Genomic DNA, 15,686 nt, shown 5'->3' on the forward strand with positions numbered 1-15,686 from the left:
TGAAGCAGAGAATGTGTAAGTAGAATTCCAGAATTAGAAGGCATTTTTAGGGATTAGCTAGTACAAATCCCTTGTTATAATGATAGTGGAGTGGGAAGGGAGAGAAGAGAAAGTGAACATTTATTATGTGATGATTGCATGTCAGGCATGAGTATTACATTATTTACTCCTCCCGAAGCGAAAGCTCTCTGTGGGAAAAGATGGGAAAGAATGTGTGAATATATTTAAATGGAATACAACGGGGACATTGTGTGTTTAACTAATTTGCATTCTCACAAAATTCCTGTGAGGTAGATGATATACTTTTTTTTTTCAATTTATTTATTTTCAGAAAAACAGTATTCATTATTTTTTCACCACACCCAGTGCTCCATGCAAGCTGTGCCCTCTATAATACCCACCACCTGGTACCCCAACCTCCCACCCCCCCGCCACTGCAAACCCCTCAGATTGTTTTTCAGAGTCCATAGTCTCTCATGGTTCATCTCCCCTTCCAATTTACCCAAAAGCACATACCCTCCCCAATGTCCATAACCCTACCCCCCTTCTCCCAACCCCCCTCCCCCCAGCAACCCACAGTTTGTTTCGTGAGATTGAGAGTCACTTATGGTTTGTCTCCCTCCCTATCCCATCTTGTTTCATGGATTCTTCTCCTACCCACTTAAGCCCCCATGTTGCATCACCACTCCCTCCACTCCCTCATATCATATGATATGAGGGAGTGGTGATGATATACTTTTGATTTTAGAGAAGAGGAAAGTGAAACTTAGAGAAATTAAATGCTATTTAAAGCAAGTGGTTGAGTTGGGGTTTGAATTGGTCTGTCTACAGTCAAAGTCCTTGTTCCTTCCTAATCCTTCCATTTCAGGTAAGGACACAATGGAGCAGAGGGAGGATATGTTGCCACCAGGCCCCTGATTGTGGCTCAGTTGTCTTTCTCCATGACTAGGGACTAGGCGGAAGCAAATCCCAGCTAACCAAAATAGCTCTGGCCCCCAGTTAATTCCTTTTCCCAGAATTACATACCCTGAATGAGTAGCTTTCATCCCACATTTTCTGGGGGAACAAATTTCAGAGACGAGCAAACATCATCTTCTTTTAAGATGTTTCCAAAATTGCCAGTGAGACTACTTAGAATATTGTTTGCTCAACCCTTTGTGAATCCTTGATTTATGAAATTTTAATTCACTCTTTACCAACGAGTTCAGATGATCAGAAATCTATTTCTACCCTCCCATTCTATGTCCCATATCGCTTTTCTCTCTGGTGTCTACTTTGGATTCTTCAGGCTGGAGTTGGAACAGTTTCTTCATCCTCTCTTCAGAGCTGTCGGAAAAGAGGCAGTGATTATTCACCCACTATTTGGAGATAGATATGGAATCCTCTTGCAACTTTTATTAATGCAAATCTTTCCCTCAGAGCTTTTTTTTTTTCTTTCTTTTTTAGAATGGAGCAATCAGGTGAGTTCAGTCTTGCTTTTATGGATGGCGTAGGGCACGTGGAGACGACAGGGAAGTTCCTCCACCTCCACCAAGGTGGAGTACGCATGTGCTTGGATAGAGCCTACACTTTGGTGGCAATAAAAGCTGAAAGACTTCAGAGCACTGTGTGCATTTCAGGGGATCCTCTGCTCAGCCCAGGGCAAAAGGAAATCAGTCCAATGAAAGCTCTTAAGGAGCCAATACAGTTATTTGCAGTGATCAAGCATGTTGATCTGGATTCTTGCCTCTAATGACAAGGTGCTGTGGTCAGTGAGATGAGCACTGGCCTGAGACTTTGGCATATGTGGGACCTGATTGTGCAGCCCAGGGAGAGTGTCTTCACTTCTTTGGTTTCTTCTTTCTCTTGGGTGAAAGGAAGAGGTGGAACAGCAATCTCTAAGAACTCCCCCAGATCTGACAATCAGTATTTTGGAAGAAGTTCTAGGAGGGGCACACCATATGTTGCTTCATATCTTGGATAAACACAAAAGGGTGGGTTCCTTCATGGATCATTGGGGCATATGACTGATATCTTACTGGAAAAGCCACCAGGAGAAGACAACATGGTGTCCTGAACCAAGAATCAGGGGGCCTGAGACTGAGACTGAATCCTGGCTATGCCATAAACTTAATTGAGTGATTTTAAATAAATAACTGAAACATTTGGGTCTAACTTTCCTTATTACTTATGAGACAATTCAAATTTAGTAATCCCCTGAATGCCTACTGTTGATGCCTTCTACATGCTAGTCACTGAACTAAGGGTAGAAAGGTCAACAGGATATGATTTCTGACTCTGTAAACCCACAGTTCATTTGGAGGGCAGTAAATAAACTATTACAGTGCTTACGTTAAGTGCTATAATAGAAGTATGTTCACATGCTGCCCAAATGAGGAGTTAGAAATGTGTATGGAGTAGGTCACATTTGGTCCAGTACTCTCAAGACAAGAGGATTGAGGGGAAGGACATTCTAGGCAAAAGAATGAGCAAAGAAAAGGAGAGGGGAGGACAAGAATATCTGGGGTAGTGACTCTGGGGCAGTAATACAGGGCAAGGGAAGGAGGTAAGGGGAAAGGGTGGAGAGGCTGAATGGAGGCTGCACTACCCTTATAATAGACATTTATGTCTTGCCTAAAAAATGTCAACTTTTTCCTGCATGCAATGAGGATTCACTGAAAGATGTTAGGGGTGTGGCATGATATGAGCTGTGCATTCTAGAGGAGTAAGTAAGGGCAGGGAGGAAAAAAGGGGAATAGTGTAATTAGAAATTCTTTTAAAATATTCTAAGGAAGAAGAGATGAGAGCCTGAACAAAGTCCTTAGCAGAGAAAATGAAGGAGCAGCCTTCAGATTGGAAATTGGCTTGTAAGTGGAATCAGAATGGGCTACATAATTTGGGGGGCCCAGTGCAAAATAAAATCGAGGAGCCCTTTCTCAAAACAATTGAGAATTTTAGTATGGTAACAATAGGGCATGAAGCTAAGCATAAGGCCCTTGTGAGCATGGGACCCTGAAACTGACCTTGAATAGAATAATACTTTATTTACTCCCAAGTTTGTTGTAACTTTAGAATTTATAAGATTATACGGGTTAGGGGGGCCCATTTTGCAGGTATTTTCATTCTTTCTCTTCTGTCACTCATTTAGATTTTTATCTTATGCGACCTTTTTTTTTTTTTTTTTTTTTTTGAGTTATCATGCCAGGGGATTAGTCTAAACAAATGCCCTAAATCAGGCATCCTGAAATCTCTAATAGGTTTTCTGGAGGAAAGATGTTCTGTAAGTCACAAAACAGGGCCGGGGTTTCTTATAGAGACAGTTAAGAAAAGAGAGAATGAGGTAATGGAATTACACCAAAATAGAGCCTTATGATAGAGTGATGGAGAACGGAGGTTATTTAACCTGGAGACAGAAGTAGAAAAGGACTTTGTATGGTATTTGTATCAGTCAGCTATGCCACAGTAATACTGTGTGACAAACCAAACCATCCCCCAACTCAGTGATAGGCAACCACCACCTATTCTCATGGTCGTGGGGTCTGCAGGGGAGTTGTGGTTTAGTTGATCTAGTGGGCTCAGGTGGATGACTCTGCCTCAGTCCGACATCTGGCTGGTCTTTGATCCAAGCTGTGGTCTTTGATCCAAGCTGTGAGTTGGGTTCAGTTCTGCTGTAGGTGATTTTTTTTTTTTTTTTTAAATGGGGACTCAGGCTGACTAGTATCTGACTAGTATCCAGGAAAATAGTCTTTGTTTTGTTTTTGGGTATTCTATATCCTTAAAACTTTGCTCTGATCATCTTTTTATTACAAATGGAATGAAATTTGCTTGGCTATGTGTCAGAAACCATGCCTATCTTTGGGTGCCCTTGATAAATACACTCCCTTTAAGTGGGTTATTATGTGGAATCCCCATAAATCTCAAAAGAGAGTAGGTTCATATATTATCTTACTCAACTCAAAGTCCAGTTTGTCCATTCTAGACTGAACAGAATAATACATCATCTTTGTATTGTGTTGATTTACTCTTATTGTTTTATGATGAGGCCCGATTATCCAGCTCTCCCTACTTTAAGATTTTATTGTTTTCTGGAGGAGACACAATGCTGGGTGGATAACATGACTGAATAAGGGAAATGACCTTTACTTGCCCATGGTCTTCATATTCTTTTTATTTATAAATTTAACCTTATCCAAGATCCAAATAAACCTTATCCAAATTGGGGTTGCAATCTTAGAGGTTTCCTGGGTAAAGTCTGTTTCACGGACCCCCTATACAGAGGGCAAGGAGAGACCTAAGAAAGAGGCCTCTTTGGGTGTTGGTTGGTAGGTTTAAAAAGCAAGGGAACTTACAAACAAGTTTCCTCAGCTACCAGAGGAGTGGATCTCTGCCCACGGCCTGCTCTTGTCACTGCTATTCCAGAAATGTAGGAGGCCAAGCCAAACTGTGGAAGCGTACATAAGGCTTTTGTTTATGTCCTATCTGTTAACATCCCATTGGCCAAGGCAACTTTTTGTGACCAAGGTCAGTGGAGCAGCGAAGTAAACTTCCCCCACAAGAAAAGGAGAACAAGAGTAAATAGTTGTTGAATAAACCAAAGTCTCACAGGTTTCAAGAGATCGAATTTTCTCATACCAGCTGTGGGGCTAGTTGCTGGATAGTTACACTGAGGAGAATAATGAAAGGAAGGGGGCTCCAAGGGCCTTAGTTAGCTAAACAGACCTCTCTGGCAGGAAGTATTTCTCTTTGGTAGAGATTGGAGGTTCCTGCAGGTCTTAAAGGGAGGTTCATTCGCATTTGAGGAGACTCTTGGCGGGGGCAGGGTTAGAGATGGGTCATGTGATCTTCCCAGATTCCTTCAAGTGTCTATGGATTGAACAGTGGCCGTGGGCAGCAATGTCTTAGGATGAGTGTTTCCCTTAATTCACGGGGGGAGGAGACACTGTCTCCTGGCTCCTGTGAGACCACCTCTCTTTTTACTGTCTTTTACTTATGAATCAAAAGTGAAGACTCTTACTGTACTCTTTTTAACATTTGATGGTTCTCATTTTCCTGATCAAATCATTTGGTATTAATGTAGATGCAACTTTGTTTTTTTTTATTTTTTTATTTTGTAATTCATAGTTTTTGGAAGAATTTGCTTAAAGGTTTGGTGGGCTTGAGAGGAATATTTAATATTTTTCTTTAAGATTTAATATCCACAGACTTTTCAGAATTCTCATTCAGATCAAGAAGCAGCTCAGGTGTTTGTGAGCAGGCTTCTGGCTTGCCACTAAAATTGCAAAAGGGTGATATTGAAATAAGGTAGGTGAAAATTAGTGCCAACAAGTAAATGTAGAAAGGATGATGGAATCAGAAAATTTTTTTTTTCTGATGATTTTGCAACCATCATCAGTAATAATTCAGGAAAAGTGTACACTGAAACTAGTAAGTGGAGTTTGATGAGGAACAAGATATATTCATAGTCCTCAAGTGTGTCCCCACAAACTGTTAATTACTTATGGAGGGAGAAAATTGGTGAGCAGCATCTCATACCATGATCAAAGGTAGCCCTGCCAACATCATGTCTCTTCTGATGGGATACACTGAGAACACAACATCATTTCTGTGATAGGAGAAGGCAAAAGAGGCATAGCCCCAAATGGGGGACTCTCTCTAAAGGAGCTGGCCTGGACTCTTTAAAAGTGTCAAGGTCATGAAAAGTAGAGAGGCCGAAAAACCACTGTCTAACAAATGAGACCAAAGATGGAGAGCAGTGAAGCAAAAGGTATGAGTCTGGGTTGGATCCTGGTTTGGAATGAAAGATACAACCATAAAAACATTCTTGGGACTGGGGCACCTGGGTGGCTCAGTGGGTTAGGGCTTCTGCCTTCAGCTTGGGTCATGATCTCAGGGTCCTGGGATTGAGCCCCGCATCGGGCTCTCTGCTCAGCGGTGAACCTGCTTCCCCCTCTCTCTCTGCCTGTCTCTCTGCCTACATTTCAATATGAAAAAAAAAAAAAAGAAAGAAAAACATTTTTGGGACCACTTGTGAAATTTGAATATAGGCTGTGGATTAGATAGATAGTAGAATTATACCAATATTAAATCTCCTAGATTTTTACAATTAAGAAGTATGCACTAACTAATTCAGGAGTAAAAGAGCATGATGCTTGTAGTTTACCTCAAATGGGTAGGAAAAAACAACATGTAGAGAGAGTGATAAAATGAATGGGTCAGAATTTTTACAGTTTACCCCATTTGGATCTGGGTAAAGGGTACACAAGCGGTACTGGTATGATTCTGGCAAGTTTTCTGGAAGGTAAAACTGATAGCAAATTAAAAGTTGTCCAAACAAAACTCTACCCCAAAATGTAAAGGTGCAAAATGAAATGTTATGGATGATATAATTACAAAATACTGTTAACATGAAACCAAAGCTGGATATACCTTTTTTTTTTAAAAAAAAGATTTTATTTATTTATTTGACATATATAAAGAGAGATCACAAGTAGGCAGAGAGGCAGGCAGAGAGAGAGGAGGAAGCAGGCTCCCTGCTGAGCAGAGAGCCCGATGCGGGACTCGATCCCAAGACCCTGAGACCATGACCTGAGCTGAAGGCAGAGGCTTAACCCTCTGTGCCACCCAGGTACCCTGAAAGCTGGGTATACTTTTAAGCAGCTAAGTACAGTTAATGAAAGCAGAAAAAAATGAAAAATCCTCTAGATTTAGCAACAGAAAGGTTGTTTGCCTGGACATGACTGACATCGTCATTCTTTGTGTTCTCCCTAGTTTTATGTTCTAGTTCAGCCACCCCTCACTGTTTCAAATAGGAAATGGGAAACGTATTTCTTTTCTTTCTTTCTTTCTTCTTCTTCTTTTTTTTTTTTTTTTTTAGCTGTGGTAGAGAGAAACTGGATTTTACCTGAAAAGCATCTGAGACTCACTGGAAGAATAAAAGAGTAGAGGGAAAAAAAAGCTTCCTTGTTGGCACTTCTTAATGGCACATTGAGAGAAGTATAGCATAATCCATTTTGGTTGAGGTTCTAGAAATTAGACAAGAAGGATTGCTGTAATGGAGGAGCATCGATATGGAGGGTTTGGTAGCAGTGGAAAAAGTCGAAACAAAAGAATTAATTCCATCGGAAATTGTTTCTTGGATCAGATCCTGTGTGAGTGAGCCATGGAGGAAAAGACTGGGGAGGGGAGAGTTGGATCATTTTGAAAGGAACATTCATTTAAAGACTTGGAGGCTCTTAGGCCTCACGCCTGTGAATATTTTGCCTATATTTTAACATCCGTTCTTTCCCCAAAGTCGTGTGCTCCCCGAGGACTTCTCCCATCCTTCTTACTTTTCAACAGATGTTGGCAAGGATGCTGATAGATATTTCAAAACCCTCAGACAATTCATTCCTTGCCTGGTTTTATTTTGCACTCTTTGGCTTGTAATGCCTAATGTATGGACTCTGTCTATTAGCTTTGCTAGTGGTGGCAACCGATTAGGTAACTTGGACCGAAAGCAGTTACACAGATGAGATTTGTGTGGAGAAAAAGAGCCTTTTCGCTCGTCCTCTGTCTGTGCTTTCTGGTGCTGAAACCCTAGTTGTCGTCTTTGAGGAAGCAGTAGGTGGAGCTACAGGCTTTTTATCACGAAAGAATTTTTTTCAGTAGCTGCCCATTGCCGGAGTAACCTGAACAAGCACATATTTCCAAAAATAACAGAGGCATTTCCAAGTATTCCAGAAATATATGCAAGACTGTTTAGTCATTCATAATCACCGCTTTTGCAAGTACTAGAGAGATTCTGTAGAAAATACTTCAGAAGCAGAAAAAAGATTCATAGAATTCCTTGTATTTTTAGAAAAGAGATTCTTTAAGAAATGGAATTCAGGAGGGAGGGAGGGAGCAGTACTTACTCTGGTCAATCGTGTACCACTGTTTTTTTCCAGGTGGCGAAAGGGCCCAGAGGGGTAACTGGAGGTGGAAAAAAGTCTTTTCCATTTGCGTCAGAACTCTGAGGAGCTCTTCATTTCCCCACTACATGAACTTTTTTGAGGCTCTAAACTGTGGTTTTGATTTTCTCTGAATTATGGAGGGGTGGCCTTGGTTAAGTGATTCTGAGGAGGCCAGAAGGCACTTATAAACAGGTTACTCTCAAGGGTCATTCCTCTCGCTGGGTACCATGATGTTGTAGACCATTCCCTGACAGAGGATAAAAAAACAGCTTTTCCTCACTATGGAAAAGGTAGCTTCTCTGCATGTAAAAATCACAAACTCTGCGAAATGCTCTAATGCTTCTCTGTATGTCCCATTATATATACTGTTTGTTCTCTCTCTGTCATATTCTGTAAATATTCTCTCATCCAAAATTTTAGGGACTATTGCTCTGAGAATCTGATAAGTAATGGACCCTAACCCCAGAAAAAAAATACACATAAAATATTTCATATATCACTTATATTCATTATATTTCACATAAAATATTCATATATTTATATTCATGGTTAATATATGCTCAACACTATTTATTTATATATTATATATTTATAATAGTTATATATTTATAAATTTATTTATTTAAAAAGTTATATATTTATAACCATAATATATGAACATGCTTAATATATATTTATATATGTGATTTACATATGTATATGAGGGAGAGATTTATTTTAAGGCCCTGGTTCATACGATTATGGGGTCTGGTAAATCCAGGATTCATAAGGTAGACCAGCTGGCTGGAAACTGGCAGGATTTCTGTGTTACAATCTTGGGGCAGAAGTCCTTCTCGGGGAGCTTCAGTCTTTATTCTTAAAGTCTTCAGCTGACTAAAGGAGACCCACTCACGTAATAAAGGGTCATCCACTTTACTTACAGCCTATGGACTGTAAGTGCTAACCACATTTACAAAACACCTTCATGGCAATGTCTATACAAGTGTTTGACTGAACAGTTGGTCCCCATAGCCTGGCCATGTTGAAAGATAAAATGAGCTGTCACAGATGCCATTGCCATGTTCCATCCTCCCAGGAGCCCCACAAGGAAATGATGGCACCTGCAGGTGCACCACTGCCCCAGATGTTGTGCAGAAAGCCACAGGGTGACGACAGTGGAAACTCTGAGTCTCTGAGTCCAGCCTGCCCACCCCCGTCCTCTCCCGGAGACAGTCGATGATGACACAGAAGTAGTGATGAGATAAAAGGGGAGACATTGCCAGGATTTGGTGGATAAAAGCTTGCAAACCCCAGGTGGTTCGGCTTTCAGCCTTTCCAGGTGCTGCTGTTGATGATGACTTGTGCCTGGGAGATGAGTTACCAATGAAGCCATTACGACTGGAGAGCGGTCTGGGACAGCCAGCCCCATCCTTTGTGTTGGGTTCTTCACAGCAAATGCAGTGCACCTGTCATTTGTAGATGAGAAAAATAGGCTGGAGGCTCAGAAAGGTTTAATGGTTCACCAGACACTGAGCAGTTGCCATAGGCTGGGCAGGGCTCTGGGTGCTGGGAATATACACAAGTGATTAAAACGCACATTTTTTTTTCCTTCCTGTCATGGCTCTAACATTCCAGTGGGGTGACAGAAAACAAAGCTAGGAAATAGACAAATATAAAAGTGCAAGCTGTGCTAAGTGATGGGAAGGAAACTAAAAAGGGGGCTGAGATGGAACATACTGGGGAGATGGTGGGAAGCCTACTTAGGTGTTGCATGAGGCAGACTTCTATGGGGTGGTGACATTGAATTTGAGAAGTTAATGAGCCTGATGGGCATGGCTAAACCCTCCACTGAGAAGTAAGGTCTGGAGCTGGGAGGCATACCCAGGTATTTTTGACTCCAGTCTATTAATCTTTATCCTGGCTTCGAAGTTGTTAAGTTGTGTCGGGCAAAGAAAGTGTGGTATTTCCTTCTCAAAACTGAGGGAGAACTGTGAACGCATAAACAGGGGCAGATACACACGTGCGAATGAAAATGTTTCCGAAGTCCTAGAAAGGAAATGCTGGGTCACCTTAAGCCACTCTAGCCAGAGTATTTCCATCACTCTAAGTAGGCAGGGGACTTCCTCCCTGTAGCCTAAATTTTTCATGCTGTATCTGAAGGCTTCTTGCATTTGCTTTGTCTCTGGTTCATGTGGACAAAAATGCTGGTTGTTGCCTTTTGTGTAAGAGATGCTTGTCATGTCAATTCTCACTTGAATTAGGCTGTCCTCCTGGATCTTGTTCTCTGGCTATTTAATGATCTTCCAAGCTCTAAACAGGTGGTGCGCATGTCCTTGGGACAACCCCAGAGGGCACCACTCACATGTAGACATTACAGATTGGTATAATCACAATGACAGTTAATTGGCAGGTGGTAGTAAAGTCTAGAGGGGTCTAGCGGGCACTTTCTCTGCTTTGCACCAAGCCGCGTTAGCAACTATAGGTGGCTTCATTGTCTGTTTTACTTATTAGTCTTCTTTGTTTCTAATCCAGATACTTAGGAAGAGAAAAAGTGAATTCATGACTCTAATCCTCTCCCCTTGGCAGTGTGAAAGCTCAGAGACTTTCTTATAGAAAATAGTATAGAAGGGCATTGTCCCTTTTCCTTTTTTTAACTGATGACAATATTGGTTTTTTCATTTCGGGTCCAGTAACCTCCTGAAATTATACGTGAAATATTGTTTATGGTGGTTTAGTAGTTATTTGTGTGACCCATTCCAGCCAAGAAGATTACATTTATTAATGATAATATGAACAAATAACATTTGGAAAGTACTTTCATCTGAAGGAAAGATTGGTACCTTAAACTAAAAGAGGAATGTCCAATGGGAGAGTCAGTCTGAAGGAGAGGAGATAATGGACAGATAATGTTGTAGGTGCTTCTCAAAACTTCAACCTTTGTGTAGAACTGAATGAGCCAGGGACTTTCCAGTTCCTTCTTTCATAGGTCAATGTCCTCTTTGGAATGGGTTCACTCTATCTTACATATTCTCTAAAACCCAAGGTGAATTTTTTTTTTCCAAGTTGAAATTTTTTATCTGAGGGTAGGATTTTAATTTGAGGGATTATAAGGATTTAGGATTTGGGATTATAAGGATTTTTGATTCCTGGGATGGTAACTTCATCCAATTGCAACTGTACTGCTTACTAGTTTTCAACTTTGGTCAATTTATTTAACCTCTTCCAGGCTCAGTTTATTCATTAATAAAATGCAGATAATTTTAACTCTTATCTCATAGGGTTGTTGTAAAGATTAAGTAACATGATTCACACAAAGCAATTAGTTATTACCTTACACATAATAAATATTAGCTATTAATGGTATGTATTTCTGTAACAAAGTTCTTGAAGCAAGTATCAGTTTTATAATATTAAAAATTAAGACTAACAAATCAACAGGTAAAGTCTAGACTGTTCAATCCAAGCTCGTTTTAAATTTGGTTTTCATTCTGGAAGAGACCATCTTGTGTCTTGAAGTGTTTCTCATATTGAGGGAATAATTCTTGACAGTTATTTAAAATAATAGAGGTAGTAAGGTTAAAAAAAGAGTTAAATTTTTGTTTTCTGTAAGTTACATAGATAAGTTTTCTTACTGGTAAATGACACTGGGAGAAAGGTTTTTGTGAACACTTTAAATGAATGGATGGAATTTCAAGATGTGAAGCTCAAAGTATATTTAGACAACCATGCATCATCTCTCTTGATTAGAGCAAAATGTTCACTGGGGGAGTACTTGCAGATAAAGCCGGAAAGAGAAATTGAGGTGGAGGTATAGTGTCATCCTGGGAAGCCAGCGAAGGATTTGCAGGAGGGGGAAGTCAACTGCAGTGTGAGGGCACCTGTGCTTACTGCGTGTATGAGCTGGATGGAGTGATATTAAAGCAGGAGGCAGTTGCAACAGATTAGGTAAGAGGAAAACAGAGTTTGAGTGCAGGAGCCTCTGAAAAGTTAGAATTGACATAAACACAGGGGGAAACCTTGAATTGGGGTCAAAGGAGAGGGAAGCATGGACATTGATGCCATTAACAGAGAGCAAATATAAGACAACTTGGGACCAGCTGTAACGACAGTGTGTTCAGCTTGAACATGCTGATAGAACACCCAGGGAGAGGCCTTTAGACCACTGGGAAGTGCTCAGAAGGGACATCAAGGCTGGTGATTTAGTTTGATATCATTAGAGAGGTGACATTTGAAGTCATAGGTTGGAATGGATTTCCTGGTGGGGTCAGGAAGAAGTGCAGAAGCTTGAGAAATGCTACATTCAGGGAGGGAAGGAGGAGGACAAGGAATCAGTGGAGATTGAGGAGGAGCTGAGAGAAAAATAGGGACTGAGGGTGGGTAAGAGTCAGAGAGGCCAAGGGAGACGGGCATTTCCGTAATGAATGGGTAGCCTGACAGTGACCAGGGCATTAGTCATAGCCAAAAGCACAGTTTCAACACAGGGGTAAGGAAAAGAAGGCAGCTGAAAAAGTAGAGGTGTAGGTAGATGTGATGAAAGGCAGCCAGAAAATAAGGCGTTTGGTGGTACAAGCTCAAGATAGGGCTGGATCAAAGAAATGCCGACACTAGAGAAAAGAAGATTCAAAATACTGAAGAGGGGAGCCTGGGTGGCTCAGTCATTAAGCATCTGTCTTCAGCTCGGGTCATGATCCCAGGGTCCTGGGATCGAGCCCCGTATAGGGCTCCCTGCTCAGTGCGAAGCCTGCTTCTCCCTCTGCTACTCTTCCTGCTATTATTCCCTCTCTTGCCTTGCGCTCTCTCTCTCTCTCTCTCTCTGTCAAATAAATAAAATCTTTTAAAAAAGAAAGAAAGAAAGAAAATACCAGGACGAAAGGATAATTAGTTAGAGCAACATTCCAGATTCTAAGGTTGCTGTCCTATAACTGATGAACAACAATATTAACTCTCTCAAGATTTTGAGACCTCTTTCCAATCTCTCTTGCTGTACTGTTATGTCCCTTCTTATCTTAAATTTACTCTTTTTCACTATGATGTATTATCATATTCCCAATGAAGCCTTCTATAGCTATTTTCAATCTGTCTTTGATACCTCTCTTTTCTGGTCATCTACTCATGGGTCTGGTCTTTATTTGCTTTCTCTATTTTGAGTATTTTAGTTGTATTTCTTCAACTTAAATTCTCCCTCCTTAAATATTAAAAATATTTTAAAAATATTTCTGATAACTTGAAATCATCCACATTCCTGGGTATACATCCATTATATGTTTATATTGAATGACTAATTATTTGAATTTTTCTATCTTGGTGGATTCAAAATTTGGGGGAATGGTCAGGTATCCTAGTTTTATATTATTGCTGTTTCTAGAACTGGCAACAACTTGTCTTCTCAGTTATTTTTCCAATAAGCATGCTAGTTCAGATGGTATACAGTATTTGACATTGACTTTCGTATTCAGTTGGTGATCATTAAGTGTTTGTTGATTCAGTGAAATAGTCATTTTTGTTTAGATGCACAGGCTTGATTTTATAAAATGTATCTTGTAATGTCTGTTACTTATTACTGGAATTAATCACTTAAAATAATTTCATCTGGTAAAAACTTACTGAATTTATTCCCAAGTTTTCATGACAAGTTAGCAACTTCAATTTTCTCTTTCTTTGCTTTTCTTCTTTAAAGTAGGCATATATAGTAGGTGTTATTGAGGCTCACGCACATCTGGCTCTCCTTTCTTTCCTGGACACATAGGAGACTATGTTCCTGGCCTGCTTGCAATTAGGCAGGATCATATGACTTAAGCTTGCTAATGAACCATAAGCATGAGTGAAGTATATGGCTTCTAGTTCCTCTGCAATTCTTCTGTTTCTCTTTTCCTCTCTCTGTCTGATCATGGATACATCTTCATGTAATGATGCCTTTGTTTCACAAATCAAAGCATCATGGATGACAGGGGCACCATATGGAAGGTAGTTGGTTGCCTTGGAGAGTCATCTGGGCTTCAAGCTTACTTTTTTGACAGATAAAAAAATTGAGTGGTGTGTAATGTTACTGTGATTTGTTTTTGTTATTGTGCATAACCTATCTTATCCTGACTATTTCTATTAAAAATTGATGGTGTGCATAATAGCCTTCTAAGTAATGAGAAACTACCCAGAATTAGGAAGTTGTTAACTAGTATGTGATGATTGTGTGGGTACAATGTCTAATCTCAAAGGGCTTTACCTCTCTCAGGAGAGAAAAAAATAGATATTGTAACTGAATACAAATATGGAAGAATGAGATAAACTATACACAGCCAACCATAACAATGTAGAGCTCCAGTTATCTGTTGGGGATATGTGCTTATAAGTCTTGATTTAACATGAAGGTAAAGATGTTGAGTTCAGTTAAGGTGTGGGTATGTTTTTAGAGATATGTGAGTCAAATTATCTGGAAGGATGCCTAGAAAAATCTCCTCTAAGTTGAAGGAAAGGGATGAAATTTAAAGAAAACACTTTCATATGCTGGTTTTAAGGCAGTAGAAGATAAATTGAAGGACTACCTTTTTATGTAAAGAAATTAAGGCATAAAATGAAGATAACTGGAGTGAGGGAGGAAATAAAGATAGAAAAATTATCTAGCAGGAGTAAGAGAGAGTAACGGGTAGCCTAGTGGTCAAGACAAAGAGAGAAATACCATCAGTCGTTAAGAATGACAGTGTTGGGTGCCTGGGTGGGTCAGTTGGTTAAGCAACTGCCTTTGGCTCCGGTCATGATCCTGGAGTCCCAGGATCGATTCTTGTGTTCGGCTCCTTGCCCAGCAGGAGTCCGCTTCTTCTTCTGACCTTCTCCCCCTACGCTCTCTCTGTCTCATTCTCTCTCTCTCTCTCTCTCAAATAAATTAAAAAAAAAAAAAAAAAGGAATGACAGTGTCTATAATATAAAAAAACAAACCAGTTGTTGGGGAAAAGCAGAGCCATTCCTGACCATGAGGTCTTATGGAAATTTCTAACCTGGGTCTGTGAAATTAGGAGAGTGTGATTTAGAGACTGTAAATAAGTAGAAAAAAATTCTTGGCAGTACAAGCCAGCTAGGAGAAACTGAGAGCTATTTTTTCAAGCAAAAATAGAACATAAAGGCTGGAAAATCGTGTATATGCATTCTTGTTTGAACCAAAAGTCGCCTGTGAGGGAACCCATGATTTAATATTTCTAGTATGTAAAGAAAAGTACAAGAAAATAGTTTGTAGATACTGCATTGGCTGTGCAACACTTTGTGGTGTTTTATTTGGGGAAAGATGTTTGAGTTTTACTGCTGTTTCACTCTGTGTTTGCATGAATATATAGGGGAACTTGTGGGACCTTGCAAAGAGTTCCAGTGCAGTACTTGATATGTTTGCTTTAAAAACTCCTCTCCAAACATAAGAAAGATATGCCAGTAGTAATCTACGTATTTATCATTAAGGACTAATAGGCAGCCATTGCAGATAGTCTCAAAGGATCGGCAGTTCACTGAGACAGTGAGATAATTTTATAGTTGGACCAAATGACCAGAGAGCTCTTTTACAGCTACTTAAATAAGTTAATATTGATTTTATGATGCTTTTTCTATTATTTTATAAGAGAAAGTAGTGAGAATATGAGGTGTTGGAGTCTGTTGCCCACTTTTATGAACTGGCCTGCTTGCTTTTTTTTTATTAACCATTTCCTGCTCTCCAAGGCAATTGAGCAGACTATTCATGGGCTGAACACTAGGTCAGAAAACAACTTTTCTTTTCTTTTAAAAAACAAAACAAAACAAAACACACAAATAAAAGACAAC

This window comes from Neovison vison, chromosome 8 (genome assembly GCF_020171115.1).
Source record: "Neovison vison isolate M4711 chromosome 8, ASM_NN_V1, whole genome shotgun sequence".
NCBI classification, from domain to species: Eukaryota; Metazoa; Chordata; class Mammalia; order Carnivora; family Mustelidae; genus Neogale; species Neogale vison.